We start from the raw sequence: 22,257 nt of genomic DNA, 5'->3' as shown, positions 1-22,257 counted from the left end.
AACTCTCTGGCTTCTTAATTCGATGATAGTTATCTCATTGAATCAAGGAAAGAAGCAAAAAAGATTATAAAATATTAAATTTTACCGACTAATTTAATAAAAATTTTCAAGCTTTATCATACAGCTTTTTATAGAACAATCTGTTAACAAAGATTCAAGTGGTAATCTTCTCGTATAAATATCAATGACAAAAATAGTTAGAGAATTATATAGATGGATGGAAATATCACTAATAAAATCTTTGATAGTTTTGTCGCTTCCACGATTTTCATCGTTAATAAAAAAAGTAATGTTCGAAGTCACTTTAAGTTAATTGATTTCAAGATAGTAATCATAATATCGCCGTAATCGTTCGATATCGTGATGATGACACTCGGATGTGTCTGCGTTTAATGATTTCACAGATACGTCTCTCTCTCTCTCTCTCTCTCTCTCTCTCTCTCTCTCTCTCTCTCCTCCTCCCTCCTCTCTTTCTCTTTTTCTCTCTCTGTCTTGTTACCAGTGTATTTCCTTAACGACACCATGGGCTCGAGGATGCTCAGCAACATATAATCAACACATTTTTATATCTCGCAGCCAAACTCCTCTTCTGAATGGTCTGCACGCCCGGTGGTGAAGCGCGCGCTCTTCCTCCCTCCCCTTTAACTCTAGCTGCTCGTTTTTCTGTGCCTTTTTTTCTTCCTGCCTCCTGTCTCTTTCTATTCCTCGTTCTTCTCACTGTCTCTCTTATTTTCTTTATCTCCTTTTTTATTCTTCGGACAGGGAAAGGGGGAGGCCACGCGAAATTACTCGACCACCTTGGGCGCCAGCACGGCCGTCGCGCGCGTAGTGTAGCCTTCTCTCGCAATTTGCCAATCGAGCCCCGGGCCCACGAATCGTTCATTTGCATTTTACGATTTTTCGAAGTGAAATTAACACGGCGCCTTCCGCTCCCCACCACAACGTCCTTTTATACACAATCTCTCTCTCTCTCTCTCTCTCTCTCTCGTGCCCAGGCTGCGCGAATCTTCTTTCGTGTCGGCCGGCTTTTGGGCCAATTTCTGTAGTACGGCTCATCGACCTAGAAACGAACGACATGATTGTCATCCTTGTAAAATATCAAGAAGCGTGGAAATTGATGCAAACTTGCCTATCGATTGATTAATCGATCGATCGTGACGACGGTTAATAATTAAGAAATCGTAAAGACTTTTTCTGCACTGGATGATAATTAAGTATTTTCACGATGTAATGACGAGACCACCTTTGGAGACAATTTTAATTTTATCCATACAGACGAAAAAGAAATTCACATCATATTACCACGAAATTATTATTATTATCATTATTATGTCAACATAATAATAATTAATAATAATGTGTAGACAAAAAACACCAGGAAACTGAATCACTAATGATATTCTCATCAGCCGTAGGTCGCGTCAGCGTGCGATGCAATAGAAAATAAGCCCTAATCAAGGCACCATGAGCGACGAATTGCAGGTGAGGAGCGAGAGATCATCGACTGGCAACTGGTAATTCGGGGCAATTTTTACGGGATACCTTCAACCATGGAGGGCCACCTCCTCGTTTTCTAAGGTAGCATTCCCGATAATTCCGTAGAAACAAGATAATCGGACCACGAGCAGTGACCCATCGTCGTAAAACGCTTAACCACGAGTTCCTCGGCGATTCGTTCGCGGAAGCAAAACGTTCGTTGGGGAAAAAAAAAAAGAAAGAAGAAAAAATAGAAAGAGCGGAGATGCCCCCGAGGCATTAGCTCGTTCGACGGAATTGTCGAAACCGTCGGAAACGGCTATCTTCGGGCGACGTGCTGGATGACCGATCGAAAATTAATTTCTATGAATGCGCCCGTCTACTTTCCGTATCTCCGGAAGCGACGGAACGAGTCGCCAAAGGCGCAACCTCGAGATAAAAAGTGAAGAGAATACGCACACATGATAAAGACCTCTGTGTGCGTTGTAAATCTAACGCTGACTGCATTTTCTGTGTCCAACATGAGAATTCAAAGTTAACATTGCAAGAGATATGCAGATGGTTATATTCATCAAAATTTATAAAATTTCTAAATGAGAGTAGATGGCATTTTTTTCTTCACTTTGTGCATATTATTTACTCACTTCGAATGAAAGAAGGATGTTAAAAAGAGGCTGATTTTTGTCCATAAAAGTGTAAAAAGAATAGCGTTTTTTAAATATATTTTTTCTTCCTGAACTTCCTGAATAAGATAATGGTAATAAAAAGTTCGGAATCGACAGGGTATATCTTGAAAATTGAACATGATATTTGAACAAATTTCAATATTCTTACTTACTTTTCAATGTGTTCCCTAAATGCCACGAACTTTTTAACAATTTTATCATATTCAGGAGATCAAAATTTACGAAAAATACTATTTCTTTTATTTACATTTTTGCAAAAATATGCCCTTTTTTGGAAAATATTAAAAAAGGTCCGATTTTTGTCTAAAAGAATGTAAGTAAAAGAAATAGTGTTTTTTGTAGATTTTGACTTCCTGAATACGATAATGTTAACAAAAATTAAGTTTGAGATCGATAGGGAACACCTTGAAAAGCATGAACATGATATATTTGAACAAATTTCAATATTATTCTTACTTTTCAAGTGCCACGAACTTTTTAACAATTTTATCATATTTTACTTTATGGACAAAATTCAGCTCCTTTATGGATAAAAATCAGCTCCTTTTTAATTTTAAAATATATAAAAAAAACGCTATTCTTTTTACTTACACTTTTATGGACAAAAATCGGCCTCTTTTTAAAATCATTCTTTCATCGATCCTTTGTGATTTGCGCAGAAGAATGTATAGAACGCAATATTAAAAAATATGAAGAAAAAAAATCGCATGAACGTGAAACTATAATAACGTAATACGAAATATAATAATAACGATTTGCTATGATAGCGAAACATTTGAAGTGAGATAAGCGCGTCTCGTTGATCCTGCTGGTAACTGTCTGACTTAACATCACAGCCTGGTTAATAATGCCGACGGAACAAGGAGAACGTCTTTTCCGTGACGATGTGAGGTCCACCGTTCGTGACCAGACGAATCGGGCGCCTCACTACGCGCTAAGACGAAGAACGTAGGAATGGATGGAAGAAGAGAAAAGAGCTGAGAACGCGAGTCACTCACAATACAAGCCTCGTTACGCGGTTGTTACCTGTCCATTGGCGTATTCATTTATTGAATGAACATTTTTAGAATTTTGATTTTTGAACAATTATATTTCCTGCGTACAAAATATAATTTTTTATGCTATATGATGATTTACTATCGCTATGATGTATGTCTAATTATGGTATATTATATATTGTTTTTTTTAATTCCAAGATTTCCATTTAGTAAATATAGAGAAATATATGCAAGTTCTCAATATTAAAATTATACTAAATAAAATCTTGTTTAAACTCAGTTTTACGCCCATCAGTTGACTTTACTTATGTTTGTTAAATAATCCTAATCTTCAATTAGCGCACTATATTTGATTAGAAATTTTGGAGCACATGGACGTGTGTTATCCCGATGTTTTCAATCACGTATATCTTTACATGCATAGAATTTAAACAATTTTTTTTCAATCGGTACGCCAAAGGATTATAAAGAAGAATGAATAGATGTGAAAATTAAGAAATTGAAAATATTTGAAATATTTATTTAGGAGAAAAGAAAAAAAAATATTTTAATTTGCGAAAAACAAGTTTTTTTGAAAATTTGTAATTTTAAAGGGAAAAGTGTTAGGGAGATTTTTCTAGCGGGATTTCAAACGTAATTGAACATACTTTGAAACAAAATCATTATTTCGACTATTTTCAAAAAACATATTTTCGTTATACGGGGTTCAATCTAATTCTATACGAAAATTTTATATTAAGTTTTAATACAATTTTAAATTACACTTCACTGTCTTGTATTTTATGGACCATCACAATATAATTCCGATATAACTTTTACTATGGTGATACTAATTTTTATCACATAAATAAAATAATTTTTTATTAAAAGCCAGTGCTTAAACAATATTTTATCATGAAAACAGTTCATTTTTACTATGGTACGCAAACAAAATTTGCTAGGTATATATTTTTTACTTATCTTTACAATACTAACTTTTGTTTAACAAGTGTTGATTTTGTAATAAAAAAAATTTTTACTATGAAAAAGTGTAAAAATTACGTTGCATTATTGTTTTTAAAAAAATAGTTACAGCATTTAAACTTATAATTGTCATGATAGTTCGCAGCTTCTACAACATTATAGTAATTTTAAATTTTTTCCGTGTAATAAAAAATGATAATGGAAAATTCTCATTTGACCTTCGGAATCAACTATAGTGGAGAAATAATAGTGGGAATATAAAACTTTTCTTACTCCCTACTCTAATTCACCCTTACGACTTGTAAATGCTTAGCGATGTTATATACAGCAGGATGTATGTAACCAGTGCTCCAGCTGAGGGTTAATCTAAAAAGAAATGATTAATATAAATAAGTAAGATAATAAAATATGAATTATTATATATTGCTGAATTTTAGTAGATAAAGTACTTGCGCGAAAGCGCAATCCAAGCCTAATCCAAATTTCATCCACCTACAATACCGCTGCAACCGTCGCGGATGTCTTAGCCGGGCAATTCCACGTCAGGGAAAGTCACGATTCTTTCTTTGTAATTGTATACCATATCTCAGACTTCGTGTAGTCACGATGCCAGAAGCTAAATGAAACCGCTTTATGCGCAGCAAACATGCCCGGCGCGATGCTCTGAAGGAGATTGAGATCTCCTTTCGCGTTCATCCGGAGCTGTGATTACTTACCAGCCACGAATCACGATGGGGTATTAATAACGCGCATTTCGCTCGTCCACGTGAATAGAGCCGGCTCGCCTAATTGAATGTAATGATAGCTATTAGATCACCGTTTCATATATATATATTTCCACAGATCTACATGTACCGCGAAACTCTCTCTCTCTCTCTCTCTCTCTCTCTCTCTCTCTCTCTCTCTCTCTCTCCCTCTCTACACTATTCCAGAAAAATGTCAAATAATATAACTTACCCTCGTGCAACGATTAAACATTCTTGCGCAACGCAATCAATATAAAAAAAACGAAACATACAATATTTTCATCTTAAGTCTTTGTCATCTCACTTTATAATTTTAATTATAATTTTTGATTAATTTTTAATGTGCAACATTAAAACTTTTGTTAAGTGAATCTTAATGATATTTCAAGTTTCAGACTTAGGTCCACATTGAAACATGTCCACGCTTGTCGACTCCAGTAACAGACGAGATTCACCACCGGGACCTGCACAAGGGCCCTTCGGAAGGCATGAAACCCACGCCAGTGAGACCACCAGGGAGCCGCCACGCCCCCAGCGGACCGTGCTTACCTACGCGATCTCTCACACGCACACATACTCGTCGCGTGCAAATACACACACACACACACACACACACACACACACACACACACACTGCAACGCATACTCATACGGCCGATCTTGTACGCGTAAACGATTCGAACGTACCGTGAGACGGTAGGTGGTGGATACGAGAGGACACGCGGCGCGCAATGGCGGATTACTCCCAGACTCGTACACGCGTCCTTCCATCACGAAGCCGAAACGAGTTACCAGAAAGGACAGAGGGGCGGGAAGGACGAAGAAGCAGTGTCGACAGCATAATCGTCGGATCAGCGCCAAGATTTGCCCCGTGCAAATATCCACGCCAACGCGAGTCGAGTCCTCTCACGGCCCTCGGGCTACCGGGTTCCAGAGACGGGACCAGGGATCTTCTCGCGTGTACGAGGAGTTTCGGATGGGAGTTTTGGAGGCACGAGGGAGAATTCTCGCGCGAGAGTTTCTCTTTCTTTTTATATTTAATGGCATGGGAGATGGACGCGATAATAATCACTTGGCGCTTCCGATCACCGCGAAGCGATAAAAAGTATGTGACAATTTAATAATTTCTCGATATAAGCGCTGATCCAAATATTAGTTAATTTTCCATCCCTCATAGATCTCTCTCTCGTTACATGAAATAGAAAATATTCTTCACTTACCATCCTCTGCTACGAGAATCTTAATCCAGCAACAATTCCATGCCGATGATTTATCGCGTTGACGATGATCCTGCGACCTCGATTACCCCGCAGGCAAATGTCTTTGTTACACGAGCAGTCCACGTAGAGGCGTTGCACCTGATCGGGTGATGCATCGCGGTACGTGCTCGATATCTCACAGGAGTCTCGCGTGGGATGACGGCAGGTGGGAAGGTCAGGGGGTGTGGATCGGAGCATATTCTTCTTACGAGCTCACGGACCTGCAATTAGAACAGACGCGTATCGGTGGGTGAGTGTGGCAGTAAATCAGGAACCATTTGTGCGATGACAGCCTCAAGAACGAAAACCAGCATCTTGCAGCGTAACACGGCGGTATGTTAAGCTCATTTCGCCAAATCGCAGACTGAATAGGTATACGGAAATACGGAAAAAAAAATTTCATCTATGGATTGCTATTATAATAAGCAACACGCGCAAAGATATATCTCTATAATGTCTTATATTATAAAAAAATGCAAAATGAAAATATAAATTTTTTATATTAAATACTAGAAATGTGTTTCTTACTTACTAAAATGTCTCAAACGAATAAATTACTATGAAAATAAAGAAGGTAGTGAAAAATCAAATAAAGGACATAATTATTGAAAAGTCAAAAAAGAATTCTATCTTTTACACAAGAAATATGGTGATTCAATAAATAATCTTAATTTTTATCACCGCGACTGTCAAGACTGTTAAGAGCAAATATAAGATATTACTTGTCGACTGATCGTATAGTATTAATGTAAAAAATAGAAACAATCAATAATGACTGCTCGATACTTCTAATGTTAAACTAATCTCTGTTGAAGCGCACAGCAATATATGCACATAAACAATGTTATATTATTTCATTAGTTTATCGTGATTCATCTTTTAAACACCAAGTAGATGGTATATATTGAAAGAAATCGCTCCACAAATAAGACCATATTTCCGAATTCATGTCGAATGTGAAATCACATCGATATCTATTCGTCACGGTCGCAACGATAATCTACGGCGCGAAAATTGGTATACTCGTCCCCTCCTGACGACCGTGTGGAGAAGAATACAGGATGATTCCTAACGAATTCATAGGCGGATAGGAATGTAATATTGTCCGCAGTCTGTCACGCATTCGATCCGGTCGGGCGATAGCGATAGCGCCTAAGCGAGCGAGCGAGCGCACGCAAGAACCCCAAATAACGGGATGAGATTTCCTCTTCGTTTTATTACGCGGTGGCCCGCAGACATACATATATCGGACAATAAACTGTAGCTGTAGTTTAGGATTTGTATGCCGCGTATTAATTCCGACATATTTATGTCACGGTGAGGAATAGCGTTCGTTTCTCTTCGTGACCGGCAATTCAAGTAAAAACGTTTGTTTCGAGATGAAGTTAGCCTGTATGTCCTGTCAAAATATTATCTTATTTTGTCAACGTAGTGTATATTTTAAAATTAATTTTTGTTAATGTTTCTCTCTCTAAAATACATGTAATTCAACTACATATATTAATAATGCGAAGTGATTTATATATGGTAGATTTAAATGCTTTTATTATGTAATTAATATTTGAACAATGTTTCCTGAAAATAATTGGATAATTCTAAATCAAGAATCATTGTTTTATATATATATATATATATATATTCATCTTAGTAGAATTAATGATGGAATTAAATATGTTAAGGTGGTTCTTTAATAAAATACCGAAAATTTGGGGTATCTCACCAGAGTCCACCTAAAATTATAAATGTCTGTATAATTAGATAAAATATTAAAACTATATTGTATATTTTAATGAAATAATATGGAACATATGATAGTAAATCAAGAACATCTTCAGTGAATGAAAACAAGAGATTATGTTTATTTTTCGAGGTTAAATTTATATGTAAGTTTATGCACGTAAATATCTTTCCAGAATGGCCGTTGACCTACTATTTTTTTGTGACCATTAAAATCGTAATTTTTTAAACTATTATAATATCGGTTTTGAAAAAAGTCTATGATAAGATTTGTGTGCAGTTAGTCAAAAAAGCGTCTACGGATCTTATCTGTCACTAATTGTAAGTTATACGTGAAAGGTTACATTTTCAACCTTTTTTTTCTTTCTTATATCATCATTAATCTATTGTAGAATTTTGCACGTCAATTTCGGTACTTCAACTTTATAATATCAAAAAATTAGACATTTCTATGGTAACTCGATTTACTAAAGAACCACCTTAAATTGAGACAAGTTATTGCATTAAAAGAAGCAATGGAGCTTAAGAAATCCTTAAGTTTTTCGTTCGTTTAACGTATCCGTTGAGCAGAAGAAGCATTTAATACAGCGCTTTTCTTTTTCCCCATAAGGAAGTCTGATCGATCGTCGTCGTTAGAAATCGTGAAGGCAAGGAAAGGAAGAAAGTGTCGTGATGGAAAAGGATGCGGTAACGACAGCCGTTCCGAGTTCTTGGTAGAGCTCGCAATCGACTTAGCCACCACCACGCCTCGTTCTCCTCTCGCGTTTTTCGTGAAGCAGGTGGAGATCGACGTTATGTTAATGGAGTTTCGAGAGATCTCAGCTAACCATATGTTATCCTGCGCTGCGGCTGCGGAGGTGGGCGGCAAAGCTGGCCCGAGCCAGAAGTACTAATAGAAGCCCTTCTTCGCAGAAGCAACCTTGTGGTAAACGAGACCTCATCCTCTTGGCACACCGGTCATCCCGAACGGCGATCTCCCCACGACCGGTAGGAACGGAAGCTAATTTGTAAATCATCTAAAAAAATCGCGCGTCCTGGCGCCGCCCCGAATTACGCATGATTTCAACGTTAGTTCCTGTCAAGTAGATGATACCTCGGTTGCGACTCCGTTAAGAATTTAATAGGATTATCCGGATTGTGCGCGAGCACCTGCGCGAATACATGTCAATAACAGAAATTTGAAGGCATCAAGATAGAAGCGCGTACTATTACGGCACAAAAACACTGACTAACAAAATAACACGTCAGACTTGGTATATTATATGCAATTAACCATGATTAACTTAATCATGTTTCTTCCATTGCGTAATGCAGCGAGTGGCGCTATTAAAACTACTACGAGTGCATAACTCAGCCGAAAATTAATCCCCTTGTCCGGTGGAGAGGTTCGAGATAAAGAGTGCATACACTGGAGAGGATCAGTGATAGAACGTCGTGGAGCGAGGAAAGCGAAGTCGGCGCTTTTGACCAGGACACCCCATGGTGCGCGACATGCCTGGTCTGACCGCCATTTAGTGTGAACCTGTCTCCGACTGGACCCACTCGAGCTACAGAGGGACTGTTTCTTCATTTTCGATAAATACATACTTCAAGTGTGTGGAACGATCACGAGTATCACGACCGCTCATTATGTCTGTCTTTTATAGAAGCTCGATTGACCTTCGGTTCGAGCTAACACCATCATTTGCATTTAACGATATAAGATTTCTAAAATCAGAGAATGAGTCGGAATTTTTAATTTTATATATATATGAAATATATAATGTGATGTATAATATATATATATATATATACATATATATATATATAATATATAATATGATATATAATATATATATATATATAAACTTTTTATGCGTCTGTGCTATCTTTGACATTCCGATTATATCGTAACGTGAATCAATAGACGGTATCGGCAGAGTGACCAGTGATATTTGGAGGCAACTACGAAAGGTGATCCATAATGCTCGATAGCGATTGATAACGCAACTGCGAATAAAAAGGTCGGGCGGAAGTTGGGACTTTAACAATCGAAGACCTCCCGTCGTGTCCCAGGCGATTTACGAGGAATACCGAGCACATCGCGTGTTTCCACCGCGCTTAAAATGATCGCCGAGCGGACATCAGAGTTCCACCTACGCGAACTCGTCTTACGTTGGTGATCAGCCACGAAGAGAGGAGAGGAGAGGAGAGGAGAAGACAGGAGTTAAAGCGGCTGCCGCGAAAGTGATGCGCGCGAGCAGGTATCAGGATGTCTTGGTGGCGGTGGCCGGTAGTAGTAGGTTCAGTTATGTTACGACCGGTCATAAAAGAAATGAAAAAACTGTCCAGCCGCTGTTAAAAAAATCTCCGCGGAATATAAATGCTTGATTTTTTGACTGATTGACCGCTGATTTCGTTTGTCATGTCTAGTGCTTGCCTCGCGACAAAAATGACGCGTCTTGTAACGAGATACTTGCAAAAGGGTATTACAACTCGCTGAAACATATCACTCCTTTACTTAAAAATGATACAACTCAAAAAAAAAACTAATAGCAAATTTGATCACTTTGCACTACACTAGATCAATGCATACTGAAAGCTGCTATACATGAAATTAGCAAAGTTAAATGTAAAAGTATATAAATATTTTAAATGATTAACTATCTATTAATGATATTGTCATGTTATTTAACAAAATATACATGTATTATTTCATTATCAAAGATAATTATATCGTATTGCTGCATTGAGATTATTTAATATAAAGCAGTTTTTAATATGCACTAATCCAGTGTAATGCGAATGATCGAATTTACCACAAATTTCCCAAAAAAGAAAAACTATTTTTTAATTCGACAGAAAATTAGTGAATAAATAAATAATATCGATAAAAAGAATGTAGGGTACACCGCTTAAGAGTACGTATTTTTATTTCATGCTGTAACTTGTGCAAGAATCCAAGTTTGACCAGTAAAATGCTACTTAAGGTACACCTTATAGTTTGAACTAAAAATTTATCAAATATCAATTCGTAATACTCAGGAGGTTAATTTTGCTAAGAAGATAAAAAAATACTTAAAGTATATTTTTTACATGCAAAGTTCATATAAATAAATTTTCGACCGATGGTTGAACCCAGTGCAATCGATATGGGTCTAAGAGCCAACAGCTTTGGCACTACATTTAATTTTCATCGGATTTAAAATTCAAATATAAATAACTGTTACAGTTATGTAAACTATGTTATCGTTATCATCTACAGCATCACTGTTTTTCACAGATTGGATCACAAGATTTTAAGTACGTACTTTTAAGCAGTTATGTTACTTTTTACTTTTAGTATAAAAACTATTATAGATATTAAATAAATATATCATTAAATACGAAGCACAGACATATATGTACGCAATATAAATGGTACAGATTCACAAAGTAACAATTAAAAAAAAATTTAATAAAAATCAATCAATTTATTCGTGATAAATAGGTACAATAAAAAAATGGCTAAAATCGCAGAATTTAATATAGCTCCTTTATCGCTACAATGATCACAACTATCTTTTATACACAGATTGACTAACCAAAAAGTTTCATTCTATGTGAGTTACAGCGGCTGCGATTTAATAGTTGCGCCATAAAGCTCAATACGTATTCTTGAGCGGTGCGTACTCTTGGGCGATCTTACTCTCTGTGTTCTTAACATGATTACGTAACATGATTCTGTAATTCTTAACGACAGTTGTTGATGTCGTTGCGCAGATATTATGTAGAGTAAAAAAGCTGCGCAATGACATCAACGACTGTCGTTAAGAGCTATAGAATCGGTCCCTAAAAATCAATCATTTTTGTTATTTTCATTTTACAAGAAAAAACTAGCAACGACTTTTTTTTTAATTATAACTTTGATGACTTTTTAAAATCACTCTTTTTTAATTGTAATTTGATTTCGATTTTGATGATTTTTTTAAATAAAATTAAATGAATTTGATGATTGATAGAATGTTTACCTAACTCATTCATAATAATAAATAAAAAAATCATGTTTTTTTAAGTTATGTTATTTTTAAAGTAAAAAAGTGATATACCATTTTAAATGGAGAATAGAGATTGAAATGAGAGCGCGATAAATGAGTTAAAAAAAAACATAATTTGTATTATTATAGTAAAATTTCGATATCTTGATGAGAATATTTAGCATACTTTAATATCTACTTTTATTCGAAATAGATCGAATATCGCGGTATTCTATGCTTTGATATAAACCTCGTAATTGTCACACGCTATATTATTTTCTTAATTAATTGTCGCGCATATGATTATATTTGTTGTTAACGAAAGATCTTAAAACTTTCTTGCATTCTCGAAGTGATGATGCAATTGAAATAATGTTTACTCAAAATATAAATAAAACGATCAATCACGATGAATCAATAATTATCGAAAATATCAATTTCTTCTGATGATATTTTTAAAGCACGTAATTGCCTGATAATTTATTTTTACTTCATATAACTGGTAATTACTTGCCGTCGCTATGTAATTTTCATAATTAAACTTTCGATCAATCGATCAACCGATGACCTTATTGCATCCACAATATCAGACGAATTCGATAATTTTTAACTCTATATATTTAAGCGCACTTTATATATTTAAGCGCTGTCTGGATATAAATTAAGTATATCAAGAAGTAAAGCAAAATTGTTTATTCATCGTTAGCCATCTTTTTTTTCATTTCTCAATCAATTTTGTTACATAATGTTCGTTTTACTTCTCATCGATTGATAATCATCTGCCACTTTTATATTTTTTTCCGTCCCACAAAATTTTAGATCACGAAAAAGCGGAGAAAGATTTGCGATATCGTGGCTAATTATATCTATTAGATGATAATATCTGAAGGATTCCGAGATAATCATATTTTGTTACATATAATATTTCGATTAATAAACTCATTGTGTCACGTCGCGAAATATGCTTTCACTCAGGGAATGGAAGTACGCATTACTTGTAATGCCATCGCACCATTACTTTTTATCGTTATTTTGTTATAATAACAATTTGATAATGACGTTGCGAATTTTTATGACGGTAATGGTAATATCAGAGTTAAAAAAAGTTAAATATTACTTATTGTAACAGGTTGGAAAAGTTACTCATTACCGAAAAAAGTAACATTTTATTTATAGTTATATAATTACTTTTATTCATTACTTCTAATGGAAAGAGTAACTCAATGCATTACTAGTTATTACTTGTTTTTAGTAAATAACGCGTAATGATGAGAATTACTTTTCAAGTGAAGAGAATTACTTTTCAAAGTGACTTTCTTAATCTTAGGGTAACCTCAGTGTTTAGTTATCATTATACCTCTACAGCACGAAATATTGCAGCAATATTCCTATGTCCGTAAAAATAAAATATTACTGCAACATTTAGAGAAATATTACATACTTATTACTATAACATTATGCATTATTTCAATAACTATTCCAGTTTTATTAATTACTAACATATTATTATTTAGCATATTCCAAAATACATACGATAAAGTTATAATCAAAAAATATTCAGAGGCTTAGAAAGCACATCCATAAAAAGTTAGGATTCTCCAGGAGAATCGCTAATTCGATTTGCATGCTCCTTTTTATAGAATTCCTGGATGTTTTCTCCTTACGTATCCCTCTCGTGGTGAGGCCGCGTACTTATTTGACTTGTCATATTAAAATAATATATTGCAATATTTTTTACAAAATATTAAATTTACAATATTTTGCAATATTGTTGCAATGTTTCCAATAAAATATTAATATTTTAATATTGCAGTAATATTGCTGCAATTTTTGTAATATTGCACACTATTGAAATATTGTTGTTTCCCATTCCCTGCTTTCAGTTATCAAGTATGTCAATTCGCAAAGCCGAAACAGAGAAATACGAATCTCTCTCTTCTCTCTCTCTCTCTCTCTCTCTCTCTCTCTCTCTCTCTCTCTCTCTCTCTCTCTCTCTCTCTCTTCTCGAGTATCGACACGAAAAGAGGCTTTAAAGACCACCACGAAAAGAGGCTCCTCCTCTCTTCCTCATTGCGGTTCGCAGTTAATCTCGATCGTTCCGTACTCCCGCTGACCATGTGCGTACCGTACTCTTCCGATTGTTAATTCGGGATCTCTCCCCCTACGGTTCCACTCGTAAGGAACACGATGACATCCGTAGTCCAAGAAAACGAGCCTGAGTAAGATAACTGTCCCTATTATTATGTCTGTCCCTATTAATGTGCTTTTGGATTTCAATAAGCCATAAAAAAAACTAGCACGAATAAATAAAAAAAACATTTTTTTTTGTTAAGTTAAATTATTAATACATATGATATTAAAAATAATATTTATTTTTAACCATATTTTTTATTTTAAACATTTTTCGAAAAAAAGAGAATAAAGAATTTATGTAAATCCGTTAATACCGCAAGATTTTAAATTTGTCCCTATTAGTGTGCCCTGTATTGGAGCTGAGTATTGTGTTATGAGTGTACATTGAAATAAGTATAATAATTAATTAAAATAATGATTTATGTAATATTAAACAATTAACTTAAATTTATTACTTGTTTTAATAACTATTTGTTAAAATGAGTCAAATGTAGATAGGCACATTAATAGAATCATCGCCGGAGGCTTCACTAATAGGGATAAAAACATGTTTCATTTTTATCAAAAACATTATAAAGTATTAACATTTTTTAGATTAAAGAAATATTATAAGAAGAAGAGATAGTTAAAAAACCGATATTGATTGCAAACAGATAAAATTAAAGCTACAATATTAGTAATTAATTTGGTAATAAATAAATTGGCTAAAAGATACATAATATGGACAATTACCCTTACATGGAAACCTGCACAATCGAACGAACGAATGGATGAACGAACGAACGAACGAACGAACGAACGAATAAACGAACGAACGAGCGAGTAAGCAAATGAACGATTCGGAATCAGATATTATCTTTGACGAGGTCCACGTTGGTGGAGAAGGGCTGGTGAAGGAGCCCTTTCTTGGGGTCTCGCGCCAGATACGAATCTCTTTGGCGCCACCGTCTCGGGGTCTTTTGAGAGTCGGCCTTCTCGTAAGTCCTCTTCTAAGCGAGGCCGTCGGCTCGTACGAAAAGCCACGTTTCGAGACCTTATAAACGCAGTTTGAGCGTAACCGATATCCCAGCGGGGGGCCAACATCGGGCTGCTTTACCCTGTTCGGTATCATCAAAAATTTCCTCCGCAACGATTGACAGCGGAATACCTCGGATTTTCATCTCGAGCGCGTGCTCACGCAAGGAAATTTTAATTTTTTTAAAAAATGAATTAAATTAACGCTTTAACAATCGAATGCTATGGAATGTTTTCTCTATATGGATGACAAAAAATACGTCATATGTTAAATGTTAAACAGTAAGAAAAGTTGTTAGTCAAGTTTTAATACGATCAATCTGTATGTGCTCTATTACATTGTTGGTGTGTGTACTCCTTTGAATAGATCTTATTTTTCTATTTTACTATTTTATTAGAGAAACTGCACGAGACTAAATCAAGCGTGCAGAATTTAAGGAGAAAAATAATTAATATTATTATTCGCATTATGTTGAGTTATGTAATTTGAGAGATATTATTAAAACAGCGTGGTTACATTTTGTTTATCGATATGTACGACTAAACGCCCGAAAACAGAATACGGTTCGATTGGTTCAATGTATTGCATATTTAATCGCGTAACTATTAACTTGTTGATTGTAAATTAATATGTTAACAGAGAGCAGCCCGCAATTCATTAATTATTATATAAATTTCGTGGTAACAAGAGTATCGAAATATAGAATACATGGCGACCCATAATCAATCTCGATATATATTTTTAAAGAACAAATTGATATATCGTAAATTTCTATAATTATATAAAATCAGATTCTGATATCATTTGCAATCCTTCTGCTGGAATGTAAAATCTTCGAGCATATATGATAACAATTTCCGTGTATATGTGAATTATATAAATTATATAAATTAATGAAAATCCGTAGTACTTGGCTTTTTGCTAGAAATACGACGCAAACAGTCTCGAGGTGTCCGTATCGGTACGTAATTGTTCTTGGATTAACCGAATTATTAATATCGAGTGGGAAGAAAAGGACAGCGTCGTTTGAAAGGAGGAACCTCTGGCGCCGCGCCGACGAAACGGTCGAATACGCTGCACGGGAAGAATGTCCAGTCTAGGTAGCATGACGTTGTAAATATTTGCTGTCATCGGTGGAGCACTGTCGAGGGGCCCATCTTGTCCCCACCTTAATAAGGGTACGTGGATACCTTTTCGGAAAGCGTGTCACCTGAGCCTAGTATCGGACACTGATGGTGCGGATAGCGGCGCTTTGTGTCTTTCCTGTGTGTGTACCTCTCTCCCGGTCTTGAAAATCAGCCGCTTAAAAGACCAGCTTCGGCTATTCGTCACTTCCACTCCTCCTCGATTCGCTTTTGATTTGAGCAAGCGACCGAATCGATTTACAAAATTTACATTGTACATCGATCGCGAGTTTCAGTTAAAACTGTTAAAAGAAGTGGCGCCGGAGAGGTAATAAAGTAATAATTACGCTTTTCCTTTTCGAAATCCTCGTAAACTCAATTTATTGCATCTTTGCTTAATGGAACTTATCTCTGTATCTCTCTAAAAGCACCTTTACGGAATTCATTTAGCAAAAATTTGTGCACTAAACGGAAAGCGCAAAGGAGCATTATCTTATTTACAATATCAATTATGGCTTTCTGTAATTGCTGGAGATAACTTCTTCCGAAAATTTCGAGACTGTTAAATACTACCGCACTTGAAACTCAAAATACAATATCCGGCGAGAAACCGACGAGCAAAAATTCTCAACGAATCCTGTCAAGGTGGGGGCGGACAGAGAAGTCGTGGTCGAAAACGATACATCATCGAACAGAGATCATCTTTCTAAAATCTCGTCATAAGAGACGCGTCAAAACGTCACCCCGTCGCGTCTCCTTCCGAAGAGACAGGGCAGGCGGCAGCGCTTCTTCTTTTACCTGGCTCGCGCTTGTGACGTCATGACGTGCACCTTTGTCTCTGTGTGCAGAGAGTAAACTCAGGGAGATAATTAAAAACCGGGTAAAAACGACAGAGATCTAGCCGGCCAGAGATATGTAGGAGTCGGTAGAGTCTGCAGTCGACGGAGGACAGTCGGAGATGCTATCTCGAGTTTACACCCATCAACCGCCACCTTCTCTCTTTCTCTTAGCGGCCACCTTCATCCATCTACTTGCGTGTAAGCGAGCAGTCGCTCCTGGGCTCGATGATACGCGCACGTTCCTGCTCTTATATATATGCTGTCCCTGCGCTGTAGAAACCGCTGTTCAACAGCCATCCGACCGTACTATGGACACACGTAAATATCATCGAAAACGTGGATACGACATGCTCCTTTTCTCTCCTCCTCTCTTCTTCCCCTTTCCTTCCCTTCTTTCGAAACGATCAGAACGTGTATCATCCTTCCTGTCCGAGTATCCTTTCTTTTAAATTCTTGTTGGAATTTGATGTGGCATCGAAGATACCTTCGAGATCTTTCGTATCGATTGCGTCCGGCTTCATGGTAATGGTGGCGGCGGTTTTATATCGATACTTTATTGAGAATTCAAATTTGAAAAGCATCGAGAAACCAGGCGTTTACTTCACCGAACGCGTGACAAGTTAATTAAAAATGAAAACTAAACCGAACGGATCGCATCGCGCTTATTTGTCTCCTCGAGCGGCAATTTGTAAATTAAGGAAATATATTAAGATAGAGATCCGTAAGCCGGAATAATTATCGCTTGAACGATAACGACGTTCGTTCCGCACTTGGACAAGAAAATCATTAACGTGTCGCTATACATATATAATACATCGCGTTTCTTTTAAATTAAAGCGTTACGAAACGTCATTTCCGAGTTATTATCATGAATGAGTTAAGTAAACGTTACCTTCCATTACTTTCGTAAGCGAATTAATTTAACTTTATAAAAATTTGTCAAAATCGTCGTAATTCGAAAAGAGAGAAAGTAGCATTTATTAAATGCTCTGGAACAAGTCTCCTCGCTAAGACAATGTTTAAAAGTAAAAATTTGAAAAACTATATAAATGCATAGAATTTAAGTAACAAGTATATATAAAAAAATAGTTAATAATATACAAGTATAATAAAGTAGTTCATAATATATGTAAAGAGGATGTTTTTTAAGGATTGTAAAATAAAAATGGCAAAAACGACACGTTAAAAATATATTCTTTTTGCCGATAATTATTTGATTATAATAACATTAATACAATTAATTTATTTGATCATAATTTTCAATAATTTTCTGTCAAATTAAAAAATAGTTTTCCTCTTTTCACTTCAATTTAATGTAAAAAAATGGATATATATATATTATACTATACACATATATATTATATATATATACAATATATAAAACGCAATATGCTAATGATTTTCTTTCCTAATTGAAACGGACGTCATTCAAGCGATAACAATTAAGGAAATTTAATTTTTGTAGTTATGTCACTTCTAAAATAAGGGAACTATATGTATATATAAAGTTCGTTGAACGATATGTGAATAGATAACACATACATTTATTCATATATTCAGGATGTAGAAATCCGCAGGTGTAACATTCCCGTAGATATGTAGTTGTTCAAAGTAACGACGACATTTGTGATCAATCAGAAATTAATCTCAAATCAATTATATACCAATATAAAGTCGCTATTAGAAATTTGTCACAAATTATATTTAATTATCATTATGCAACATTATATACATCTGCACTGAAAGAAAAGATTGGCTGCTGCAACAAATTAGATTGTAAAATATGGCATAAGCATTTTTAATTGCCTGCAACAGCCAATTTTTGGTTGCAACAGCCAATTTTTAATTGTATTAACCTATCCACAATGTCAGTACAGAATTTCGATAGACTAACGCAACCAAAAATTGGCTACTGCAATCAATTAAAAATGCCATATTTAACCAATCTTTTCTTTCAGTGTAGTATTCTTACATCATGCCAATATATTAATAACGCAAACTCTAAAAACAAGTCTATTTTTTTTTATTGCAATAATTATATCGATGTGCGTGTGTGCGTGCGTGTGAGTAATCGATTGCCCGTAACTTTGAGAATTTAGCCATTTTACTTTAAGCAAGAGACTCCTTTATCTTCAATAACAGATCGCAAGTTTACGTCGGAGTTCTTTTACTTTTACTTTTAATATAGGCGTGCACAGTAGCGCGACAGGACGTGAAATCGGCGCTGATTTCGCTGTACGTAAGTGTTTATATATGCCGGTATTGCACTGATACTGCGCGGCCTGAATATTTGTCATTAGACGAATGCAGGTGCGCGTGGACCTCATTATCCGAATAATTAAACCTTATTATATGATGTAGTGAATGCGGGCGCGCAAACGACTCGTTATCTAACCGGTTTTGTCGATACGCGTCGGAGATAAACTTATCCGGCGTGTAGGAGCGCTTGTAACGTATCAATTATAATATGTAAGACCGTCCATTTCGCGCGCGCATTCCCCGAGCCTCGTTTATCGCGCTGTAAAACGCGCTGTAGAAACGCGTTTCGCCCGAGCGCTGATAAGCCGGTCAAGATATTGGGAAAGGAGAGAGACACGTAAACGAATTGTGATTTCGCTTTCCTTTTCCAAATCGTAAGTATAACGGTAATAATCAATAATAAATGATTATTTAAGTTTAAAAGAATGTGTGACGCAACAACATACGAATCAATAACGGCTGAAAATCGAAACTCTGCGCTGATTTTAATTAACCTTTCAAGCTTAGCTGAAATTCACGCGTTCAAAAATGAAAAATATAATTTCTGATATACTTATTGATTTATTTTAATCTCTATTGACGATATGTACAAATGATGCAGTTGATTGCATCTTACATATATGTTAACGTTAACCGCGTATATTGTAGCATCGCCACGATTTTAATACGTTGAACATATTAACGTGAAACAAAGGTGACTTATCGAGAAGGTTTCATATCGAGAATCGCGTGGATCGCGTGAATCCATCGCGCTATGAGAGATCGGAGATGTTCGTCCTCTCGAGCGCTGAACGAGCGAGGCATCGTTTGAAGTCGCGAAAGAGCCGTGAGGTGAATTCAGCTATCTCACCGTCGCTGTCGTCGTCGTCGTCGTCGTCGTCGTTGTCGCCGGCATCCCACCGCGATAACGCCATTATGCGAATTCGCGCGATTTGCATATTTCAGAAAGCGCTGCACAGGAAAGCATAAACAACTCCGTTTGCAACGAGAGCGCTGCATTGCTTCCTCGTAGATGAGTTACACGCATGGAAGATTTACGGGGGGGGGGGGGGAGAGCAGGAGGGAGAGAGGGGAGAGAGAGAGAGAGAGAGAGAGAGAGAGAGAGAATAATGTATATTTTCCTTTTCTTCCTTTTATCTCCCTTTTTCGTGCTCTTTCCCGTTGAATCGGAGAAAAATATGTGGTTGAATTAACTGGAATTCTAGTGGAAAATGAACGATTCAGAATTCCCGTTAAGTCTACTAAATTTCTGGTTAAATCTACTAGAATTCTAGTACATTTAACCAAGGAAATTCCGAATGTTAGTTATATCCATTAGAATTTCAGCAGATTTAACCAAAAATTTAATAAACTTAACCAGAATTCTGGATTGTTCATTTTCCACTAGATTTCCAGTTCATTCAATTAAACATTTTCCTCCGCGTACGTTTTGCATTTAAACGCAAGCGTTATTTTAATCAATCGTAAAACATCTGAACAAATCTAAGTTTTAATTTCCCCTTCTTTATATAAGAAAGAAAAATTGTTTATCAGACATTTCAAAATGATATCTGATGAACAATAAGAAATATTTATGACTTAGAAAAAAAGAGTAGGGGAGAGAGAAATTGCGAACACCTAAGAGAAAACCCGGAGAGCACATATTTAATCATCTAAAAGATTATTAAAAGATGATTAAATTGTTATAAAGATATCTTTTAGTAAAAGAATACAGTCGACGAAAAGATGAGACTAAAAGACGATAGATGTCGCATTGATAGTTATCTTGTAGTCTTATCTATATGAAAAATAAAGAGATCCTAAAGCTAACTAGCTATATTACCGACTAAATCATACAATTTTTGTATAACAAATACTTTTTTTCTCTTTTACAAATTTGGAAATTCTTTTCCAGGATTAAAGTATACGCATTAATACATGTTTGTGAGGTGGAGTTTATGCTTTATCGAGAACAACCAAAAATTTTGAAACTGATATATTTTTTACCATTTTTTAATGTAACATGGCGTCTTAAACTGTCAACTCGTGACAACATTTGCTTAATACGAAAATTTTGCAATCTGTACTTACGAAATAGTAACTCACAAAGACATAGTTCGTACGAACAAATAACGTCGAATTCTTATAATTTAGATTTAGACGCTTTATCGCGACGAATTTGTTATACGAAAATTGACACAAATGTGTGACTGCGTATATCATAAGTGATATGTATATAAAGTGATGTGTATATAAAGACATGTCGATATGCTGGAAAAACAGCGACCTCTGGTGACTTTGTCGGAGTTCGGGCTTCACTTTAGGATGGATATAGAGGGAAACCTGAGAGAGGACATGACGGTCCAAAACTTATAACCGCTGCTGCGCACTATCGCCCTCTGAAGAAATGGATGGTAAGGAAGAACTGTGACGAGTTTAAAAAATCGATTCTTTTTTTTTGTAATGCTTGGAGTCTTTAAAATATGTCCCTAAAATATTATGTTAAAATTCGTAACGGAACTATAATAAATATGTGATGGAATAACATGTGGTCAGATGTATAAACTAATTGGATGTAAAACTTTAAATATGTTTTTCTCGAAACCACATTTTTGTAACTGAGCGCTCACATATCTCAGCCAATTTTTATCCGAATGACTTAAATTTTGGACAGAATGTTTACAACTAAATTGTCTTCAGTTAAGTATACGAATTTTTCAATCGGATTATTAGTTTTTGAAAAACAATAAAAAAAAGTAACGATTGTTTTCACAAAATCGCGATCTTTTTTTTTAAAACAGCGCTATTTTGTCTAAAATTATTTTATCAAAAAATCAATACGCTTAACTGAAACTACACTCATATACTTTAAAATAAAAAAAATTTTTCTTTTTTGAGCTCTCGTTCAGACGCAACACTAGTGCTCGTGAACCCATGTTTTTTCAGACGAGGTGTATATCAATGAGCACTGACTAGAAATATTAATATTATTTAATGAATTTTTTGTAATAACGTCGTAAATGTATGTACTTTGAATATATATAAAGA

General features: G+C 35.5%; 1 long non-coding RNA gene across 1 annotated transcript in view; it reads left to right on the top strand.

Annotated features, from left to right (window-relative positions):
• Positions 1 to 8,321: 8,321 nt before the first annotated feature.
• Positions 8,322 to 22,257, top strand: part of LOC147910032 (uncharacterized) — a 32,498-nt gene continuing 18,562 nt past the window's right edge. The window contains exons 1-2 of the long non-coding RNA XR_015545038.1: positions 8,322 to 9,457; positions 9,772 to 10,108. This is a non-coding gene — a long non-coding RNA (uncharacterized LOC147910032). The remainder of the gene's footprint in view (positions 9,458 to 9,771; positions 10,109 to 22,257) is intronic.

Source organism: Acromyrmex echinatior, chromosome 4, assembly GCF_024713525.1.
Source record: "Acromyrmex echinatior isolate Ae372 chromosome 4, ASM2471352v2, whole genome shotgun sequence".
Lineage (NCBI taxonomy): Eukaryota > Metazoa > Arthropoda > Insecta > Hymenoptera > Formicidae > Acromyrmex > Acromyrmex echinatior.
The sequence above is the reverse complement of the archived record's forward strand: the minus strand, read 5'-3'. Positions and strand labels throughout refer to the sequence as shown.